Source organism: Cebus imitator, unplaced genomic scaffold (genome assembly GCF_001604975.1).
Source record: "Cebus imitator isolate Cc_AM_T3 unplaced genomic scaffold, Cebus_imitator-1.0 Scaffold316, whole genome shotgun sequence".
NCBI lineage: Eukaryota > Metazoa > Chordata > Mammalia > Primates > Cebidae > Cebus > Cebus imitator.
In genome coordinates this window covers 839832-849509 of record NW_016107631.1, presented here as the reverse complement: position 1 = coordinate 849509, position 9678 = coordinate 839832, and the positions used below count along the sequence as shown (strand labels likewise).

At 46.1% G+C, this 9678-nt stretch overlaps 1 pseudogene; it reads right to left on the bottom strand.

The window, feature by feature from the left end:
* Positions 1-7299: 7299 nt before the first annotated feature.
* On the bottom strand, positions 7300-7906 carry LOC108286276 (annotated as a pseudogene).
* Positions 7907-9678: the final 1772 nt, after the last annotated feature.

The following is a 9678-nucleotide window of genomic DNA, read 5'->3' as shown; positions in this document are numbered from 1 at the left end:
CAGGTTCAGGTCCTGCTCAAGCACTTACAAGCTGGACATCATTGGTGCCCTCCGAGCCTGTGACCTCATCTGCAAGGGGGGTGGGTTGGCAGCTCTTCTCCTCCCTTCCCTGCCTGTAGTTATAAAATGTACTGCTTCCTTATAGGAAATTAATCAAATGCCTTCCTGCCCCTCCTCCATCCCTTCCTGGGGAGCCGGCCCCTGCTCAGTACCACCCAGAATAGAATTGAAGTAGAAAATAAGAGCAGAAAAACAAATTTTCTTCTTTCCTGAAGTGTAAGTAAGACTTCCCTGAATCCCCCTCCTCAAGGAATTCCATCTTGCTTTTTGCAAGTTTTGTAAGTTTATAGATTCATGTATTCTTGTTCTCTGCAGCTGATAACTGAACTTGTTTTTCATCTGAGCAGCACAGCAAAAGGCCAGGAGACAGTCCTGAGCAGGCTGGATTACAGCCACCCAGATGTCATAGTGAAAGACGTGAGATAAGCTATGCTTGCAACCCAGATAGCAGTCATCCGGACCACATAGCATAAGTCATATGTAAGCTTACGTTGTAAACCTGTCATTTTTTATAAACTGACTTTGTTCTGCTTCCATGTTTCATGTATAAAAATCAAGCTTTGTCTTTGTTCAATGCTCAATTTTTAGATGTGAATCCAAGGAGGCGATGCACACATTAATAAAATCCTCCTGTTCTACCCATTAGTCTCTCCGATCTCCTGATTACCACAACATATGTTGGCGATCCAGCCAGAAGAGGTGATGACAGGTTTACTGTCTCCTTTGCCTGTGGGCTTGGAGCCTAGGCCAGGGGAGACCTGTGACCCTAGGCGCACCATCAGGAGAACTTTAACCTGGAGAGGAGATTGGCTCTCCCATACCCCAGTGCTCCTCACCGACAGCGCAACGGAACCTAAAGGGTGACAGGATGATTCCAGGGACAGCGCGCTGTCGGACCACGGTAAGGTTTAGGGCCCGAGGCAAGACCTGTCCCATAAGAACAGAAGGGGAGCCTGATAACTCCCAAAGTGTACCTAGTAATCTGACCTAGGATGTGAGAACGGCTCAAAAAGTTGGAAGAAACCTACACCCCAGCCAGGGGAACTGGAGTGGGGAAGTGTGTGAAAGTGACTGAAAGAGGCAGTTCCACAAAGGACCAACACGCGGAGAGATGTGTGGAGGCCGCAGGTCCCTCAGCGCAGACTGTATGCTCTGAGAGGAGTGTGGAACCGACTGGGACTGGGGTGAATCACATACGGCTTAGGGAGACCTCCCACAATTTAGTGATTGTGGGTGCCAGGTTCAATCGAACCCTCAAACGCTAAACAACATCTGAAAACTCCCAAGAGGGAGCCAGTCTAGTCAGTCCGAAGCAGATGGACGGGTGCGTGTGTGTTCTGCCGTAAATAGGAGGAAATTTGTCAAGACCCACCCCACTGGGATGTATGTTAAAGAACTTTAAGAACTGCTGTTCAGAGGATTATAAGGTCAAGCTGAGTCCCAGAGGTCAAGAACTCTGTGAAACAGAGTGGTCCTCTTTTAGTGTCAGATGGCCGGCCAAGGGAACTATAGATAGGGAAATAATTGGCTGCATATTTAGTGTGGTGACCAGGTCAGAGAACAGCCAGGGCATCCAGACCAATTTCCTTATATTGACTCACGGCTGAATACAATTCAAACTTGACCTGCTTGGCTGCAGCCCTGGCTGGCAACTTCTTGCAAACGCTTGTAACTCAAGCTGAGTCGAAAGTGAAAGAGAATTCAGCTCCGTTGTCAGCTGCAGGGAAAAACATGAAGTTACAGGAAAAATCTTTTGCTGTAACCACCAGAGGAGACAGGAATCCCTCCTCCCTATGCACCAATCTACCCTCCTTTACCAAAGCAGGCCCAGCCGGCCCCCGAGGAGCCAGGCTCAGATAGTGACGCACCCCAGGCTACACACCAAAGAGAGGAATCTGAGCCCCTGCCCCAGGAAGTCAGAGAAGAAAGTCAGGATGATCAAGTAGGCAGCCTTCTATCTGGCCACATCAGAGCTATGCAGATGCCCCTCTGACAAACGTGAGGACCTATCTATTATGATGATCAGGGCCAGATCCAAGGGGGACAACTGACTTTTGTTTACCAACCTTTTTCAACCACTGATCTCCTACACTGGAAACACCACACTCCCTCCTACAGAGAGAAGCCCTAGGCACTCACAGATCTGATGCAGTCCATTTTGCAAACACACTATCCAAACTAGCCAGATTGCAAACATCTCTTCCTGACACTGCTTAACACTGAGGAGCCCTGAAAGGTAGCTCAGCCAGCCCTGCACCGGCTAGAGAGCAATGCACCAGAGGACACAGAGAATGTCCAGGCACACGCCCAAAACCAGCTTCCACAGGCAGATCCACATTGGAATTCAAATGATGCAACCCAGTTTTAGCGCCTGCGGAGATACCACGAGGCACTCCTGCAAGGGCTAAGAGCAGGCTGAAAGAAGGCAGTTAACAGGAAAAAATCTCAGAAGTGTTGCAGGAAGTCAATGACAGTCGTAGTACGTTCTATGAGAGACTCTGTGAGGCATTCCAGCTTTACACTCTGTTTGACCCTGAGGCAGCTGAGAATCAGCACATAGTAAATGCAGCGTTTGTAAGGCAAGCCCAGGGGCACATTCATCGTTAAGTTACAAAAGCTAAAGGGCTTTGCAGAAGTGACCACCAAGGTGTACATTAATCGTGACCAGGAGGCAAAAAGGGATGCCGATTGGAGGCTTAAAAGGAAAGCCGATCTACTGGCGACAGCCCTCACGGAAAGGGGGGCAGATGGAATGAGAGGATGTGGATGTGGGTATGGATGTGGATGTGGAAGAGGCCAAGTAAGGCCAAAGTTTGAAAGTCAGTCAAGGCTAGAGAAGAATCGATGTGCGTGATGCAAAAAGAAAGAATGCTAGAAGAATGTATGCCCAGAAGGCCAGGAAGAAAATGTCAGCGACTACAAGACTAGAAAAACACCAGCTAGGGCCTGTCATGCTCCAAGGGAGTCAGAAACTGACTTGATTTGGCTAGCAAGAACTGGAGGATAGGAAGACTAGGCCAGACCGGGCTCCTTCTCTTTAGGCCCCCACGAGCCTGTGGTCACACTGGAAGTTAGAGGCCAGTTAATAGACTTTATGGTAGACACTAGGCCTGAACACTTGGTAGTCACCCAGCCTGTGAGGTCATTATCCAAAGATCATACAACTATTATTGAGGATACAGGGGTTCCAGAGAAACAGCTGTTTTGTCAGACAAGGAGGTGTGTCATCGGAGGACAAGAGGTCCAGCATAAATTCCTGTACCTCCCAAACTGTCCAGTGCCCCTACAGGGGATAGACTTATTCCAGAAGTTCCAAGCTCAGATTAAAGCAGGAACAACCGCAAGAAACAAACCCCTCAAACACAGAACTGGGAAGGAAGGGGTGACTTATTCGGCCGGGAACAAGGCCGCATAGCTCCCTAACAGCCAAGCTCGTCTAACAAAGTCCCTGCCCTTATAAAGGCTTATAACTCTAGACATTACACGTGCAAGGATCTTGGGTTTACAGCTTTAGAAATTACATGTGAAAGGGTCTTGGTCCATGGAGTAGGTGTGGGGTGGGGGTTTGATACTGTTTAACTAAAAACAATGCCTTCCAGAAAAATTTCTTCATACCATGCCTGTGATCTATAGGAGGGCAATTAAGGTCTGCCAGTCTTTACTTCTCCTATTGAAATGCAAGGTGGAGGTGGTCTTAGATGCTTAGGTCTCCTTCCTCAAAATTACCTTTAGGTCACAAGGAGATATGACTTTAAGCCTAGCTCAACGAAGGCTATGATGTTGAGCCTTACCATCCCACAAGCTGAGGAATGGAGAATGTACACAAAGAAAACACAAGTACCAGTGCAGCCAGGGGAAGTGAAATTATTTGTCAAGTTAATTGCTAAAGTTCCTGGAGTGTAGATGGAAGATAACGCACCTGGGCTGATTGTAAATTAGGCAACAGTAGTAGTAGAATTAAAACTGGGAGCAACTCCAGTTCAGGTCTGCCAATCCCTTGAGAAGCTCTTCAGGGAATCTACAAACATTTAGAGCGGCTCTATAAACATAGGATCCTGGTCTGATGCCAATCACCCTGGAACATTCCACTTTTGCCAGTATGGAAACCATTGCAAAACCCAGGGTCTAACGAGTATAGATGAGTACAAGACTTGCGTACTGTAAACCAGGCCATGCTGACCACACACCCAGTAGTGCCAAATCCATATGCTCTTATAGGACTTATTCCAGCAAGTGCCACTTGGTTGATAGTCTTAGATTAAAAGGATGCTTTCTTTTGTCTCCGTCTGGCACCAGTCAGTCAGCCCACCTTTGCTTTTCAGTAGGACAATTCAATCACAGGCACAAAGGAGCAATTTACTTGGACTAGACTCCCACTAAGGTTCAAAAACTTCCCCACAATTTTTGAGGAAGCTCTAGCCACAGATCTCAGGGCCTACGCCCAGCCAAATGAAAACCATGCCTTGTTGCAGTACATAGACAACCTTCTTTTGGCAGCCCCAACTCAAGAGGATTATTACCGAGGAACCCAATACCTCCTCAATCTCTTATGGAAAGCAGGTTATAAAGTATCCAAAAGGAAGGCCCAAATCTGCCATGAACAGGTTAAATATTTAGGCTCCATAGTGAGCCATGGGGAACACTGGCTAGGGCATGAACGAAGGCAGGCCATTTGTGTACCTCCAATCCCAATCACTCAGCGTCAGATAAGAGAATTCTTAGGGGCAGCAGGATTCTGCTGTATTTGGATTCCAAATTTCTCACTAATAGCCAAGCCATTATATAAAGCCACAAAGGGGGAGGAAAAGGAACCCCTCCTCTAGGAGACTGACCAGGAGAAAGCATTTAAGCAAATCAAGAAAGCTTTAACCCAAGCCCCAGCCTTAGGACTGCCAGACGTAACTAAGCTTTTTTTTCTATATGTCCATGAATGGAAAATAATGGCTATAGAGGTCCTGACTCAAGTTATCGGGTCACGGCATTGCCCGGTGGCATACTTACCCAAACAACTGGACTCTGTAGCACTAGGATGGCCTCCTTGTCCTAAGGCACTAGCTGCTAACACCCTATTGGCACAAGGAGCTGACAAACCGACTTTAGGGCAGCGATTAACCATCCAAGCAGCACACTCAGTTATAACGTTACTAGATCAGAGAGGACACCATTGGCTGTCAAATCCAAGACTGACTCAGTATCAGGGACTCTTATGTGAAAATCCTCACATAATTTTAGAAACAGTAAACACCCTTAACCTGGCTACCCTGCTCCCAATTAAAGAGGGAGCCCCCGCCTCCCATGCCTGTGTGGAGACAGTAGATGAGGTATTCTCAAGTCGAGGAGACCTTACAGACAAACCCCTCAAGGATCTGGATGTTGAATATTTTACAGATAGAAGCAGTTTTCTGCTAGAAAGCGTCCGCCGAGCTAGGTATGCAATAATGACATTAGACTCAGTAGTGGAGGCTCAGCCCCTGCCCGCCAGACGTCAGCTCAAAAAGCAGAACTGATGGCCCTAACGAGAGCTCTTTGGCTAGCAAGAGACAAAAAAGTTAACATTTATACTGACTTTAAGTATACTTTTGCCATGTTGCATGTTCATAAGGCTTTATACAAAAAAAGAGGACTCTTAACTGCCAAGGGCAAAGAAATAAAATACGAGGAGGGAATTTTACAGCTGTTAGATGCTGACTAGCCTATGCACGGCCGAAGCTTGGATCGTCATCAGGAAAGTAAATGTAGTTAGAAATCTAAGGTCTAGTAGTTTCCCTCACAATACTAGTTATAATACTGCTGTTCTGTCACTTTTCCTCCAGGGAAAGACCTCTTTTGCCCCTACTGGATATAAGTATGCTATTCTTTACTTTGTTTCTGCTCCTCTTATCTGTGTCAGGTGAAAGGCCCATAGAAGAATGCTTTTGTAACTGGGTTTGCAGGATGGAGGGGAGGGTCGGCTCCCTCCCCCAGTAGGATGTGCCCGAGGTTTTTGGGCTCTCACTCACCCAAGAATGGGGAGAGGGCCCTGGTGGTGCAATGAGCTCATTCAAGTAAATATCTGACCCAAAGAGTTTTGCAGAAAATGATTTATGAGGCAGAAGGAGAGAGAAAGATAAATAGATAGAGAACGAGCTCCCACACTGTCGTGGGAGGGGATCCAGAGATGGAGTCCCCATAGGTAAGGGAGTAGAGAGGTTTTAACTTTGAAGTGATTCCCTCTCCATTCATGTTCTTGTCCAATGAGAGGAGTTCTTTCAAACCTCCTCTGGAGTGATTGATCTTTCACTGATCCCAGATTAGTTACTTGGGGCCCACAACAGAGCCTCTCCTTCCAGGGCTTTTGGCAGTCTTTTTAAACAAAGGAGCACACTTCCTTTGTTTACCTCGCCTGCGTGCAGGAAAGTTAGACAAAGAACTCTAGGTTCCCGGATGGGGAGGTGAATGGAGGCATGGCGCTGGGAAGTTCTTGCCTTTGAAACCACGCCCCTCGTGGACCAGGGAAGAGAAGTTAACATAGTCCCTTACTCCTACTGCACTCACACTACACGATCAGGAGGCGCCGTAACCCGGACCCTGCTATACCACACTTACTATGAGTGCATAAGGACCCGCTTAAGAACTTACACCCGCAATCTCACAACCTACTCAGTTGGCGACCCCGGAAATAACCAACCTTATATATGCTATGATCCTAAGACCTCACCCCATGAGACCTGGTTTAAGATATGTGTAGAATCAAAGGAAGGAAAAGAAGGGGAACTTATAACTCAAACTAAAAAAGGCTTTTCCTTCTACAAAAGGCCGATTTCCTTGTATTTTGATGTTTGCCAGGCCGCACACCTCTATAGCCTAAGTAGTCTGAAAGTCTCCTGTGGAAGCTTAACACAAGACGGACTCAGCAGTAACAGTCCCAAGCATCTAATAGAGGACTCAAAGCCCACATGTCCAAACTGCATCCTACGGTCTACTGGGTTTCAACCCCATTTTCCAGGAATGGCAGCCATGCTTACCAGGATGTCAACGAAACTCAATTATAAAACAAAAACATGCAGTCCTTTACATTTCACCATCTTAAGGCCAGATCTACCCTCTGAGACCACAGAACACCTCGTGGCATTAGATAGTGACAGAACAGGAATAAGCTTTGCAGTTTCACTGTATATAATCAAAAACACTTGAACCCATCCAGGCCAACAAGTTTGAGTTTTATGTTTTTTTGGTTTTTGGGTTGTTTTTTTTTTTTTGGTCAAATGATCCTTTATTGAAATATTTTCCTTTGTGCTTCTTAACTAGCTGGGCATTCCACAGAACCACTGTTGATGTCATCTATGATGCCATGAGGGTGTGGCCATCAACATTACAGCCCACAGACTGGGCAGTCCCCAGAATCTCTTTAATGGTTCCAGAGAGTTCTCTGGCTAAAGATCAGTGCTGCATCTGTGGAGCAATGTTGACAATCTCATCAAAAGTGATCTTCCCACTGTGTTTGTTTTTCTGTTTCTTTCCATCTCTTGGTGGTTCATTGAGGGCTTTGATGATCGGGGCAGAGGCAGAAGGCACCACCTCAATCTGGTCCTGTCTGTTCTGAATGGTGAGCTTCACCGTAATCCTCAGGCCCTTCCAGTCACCCATTGCCTTGGCAATGTCATCACCAAGCTTTTTTGGAGACAGACCCAAAAAAGAGGGGCTGATCTTGGGGCCCAGCACAGAAGTGACACCAACTTCACCCCCGGTGCACCTCAGGATACGACTTTGATATCATTGGAGTCAAACTTCAGCGGCATGGTGGAGGGGGCTGGTGTCAGATGAACCCAGATTCGGGACAACCCAAGAAAGTGGCACCTTGGCCTCCTCTGAGCTGAAAGCCAATTTCAAGTTTTCAAGTCATTTTATGAGCATACTGAACAGGAGCTGCCAGAGCCCTCCCCTGACTAGGAACCTATTTGCTCAGTTAGCTGAAAACATGGCCAGTAGCCTAAGTGTCTCCTCAGGCTACGGTTGCAGAGGAACCAACATAGGAAGCCAGGGGCCATAGGGAGCAAGAGAATTAGTGCTGGAAGATAATTTCACTCTAATTGTCTCATCCCCCAAACCCGAGCTTGCAAATCTGAGCATCTGGCTCTTAAAAACCTCTATAGGAGGTTCTGCATTGCTCACTAAGGAAAAGCCTTCACAAACCCAGTACAAGAATTAACTTGCCTAGGACAACAATACTACAATGAGACAGTAAAGAAAACTTTATGGTGAGGCAGAAAAAACAATTCTGTGGGCCGGGCGCAGTGGCGCACACCTGTAATCCCACCACTTTGGGAGGCCAAGGCGGGCGGATCACAAGGTTAAGAGATCAAGACCATCCTGGCCAACATGGTAAAACCCTATCTATACTAAAAATACAAAAATTAGCTGGGTGTGGTGGCACACACCTGTAGTCCCAGCTACTTGGGAGGCTGAGGCAAGAAAATTGCTTGAACCCGGGAAGCAGAGGTTGCAGTGAGCCGAGATCACGCCACTGCACTCCAGCCTGGTGACAGAGCAAGACTCGGTCTCAAAAAGAAGAAAGAAAGAAAGAAAAATAATGCAACTGGAAGTGCCAAACACCCTCTAGCCTTTATTAAATCTGTGGACTACAGGCATATCAACAACTACCAGCCAAATGGACAAGGGCTTGTGTGCTAAGCATAATTAAGCCGTCTTTCTAATTCCTCTAAAGCCAAGGAGAGGCCTTAAAGTCCATCTATGATGAAACTAAGCAAAGAACTAAAAAAGGTGAAACCATAAAGGACTAGAAAGACAATGAATGGCCCCCTGAAAGAATATTCAATATTATGGCCCAGCCATCTAGGCAGAAGATAGACTATGAGGATACCGCACCCCCATATATGCTCGATCACATCATAAAATCACAGGCAGTACTTGAAATCATTACTAATGACACAGCAAGAGCCTTAAATCTGCTTTCCTGGCAAGCTACAAAAACGAGAAATGCCATCTATCAAAATAGACTGGACTTAGATTAACTCCTAGCCCAGGAAGAAGAGATATGTCGAAAATTTAACCTAACCAGTTGTTGCCTAGAGATCAATGACAATAGAAAGGTCATCGAAGATATAACTGCAGAAATCCAAAAATTAGCCTATGTCCATGGAAGCTCTAGTAACCAAACAAACTACTGCTCAGTTAATGGCTTTAACTAAGTTTCGACCCCTACCAACTAAGGAACAAACCCTCAGTGAAGAATTAAATAATGATGCTTAATTAAATAATGATGCTTTCCATTAAACCTCATTTATAGAAAAGCATCAAAAGGAGGAAATGAAGTCGAAAATGAGAGCAGAAAAACAAATATTCCTTCTTTCCTGTAGTATAAGTAAGACTTCCCTGAATCCCCCTCCCAAAGGAATTGTATCCTGCTTTGCAAGTTTTGTAAGTTTATAGATTCATGTATTCTTGTTCTCTGTAGCTGATAACTGAATGTTCTTGTTTTTCATCTGGACAGCACAACAAAAGGTCAGGAGACAGGTCTGAGCAGCGTGGATTACAGCCATCCCAACTTCACAGTGAAAGACGTGAGATAAGCTGTGCTTGCAACCCAGATATTGGCCATCTGGACCACCTAGCAAAGTC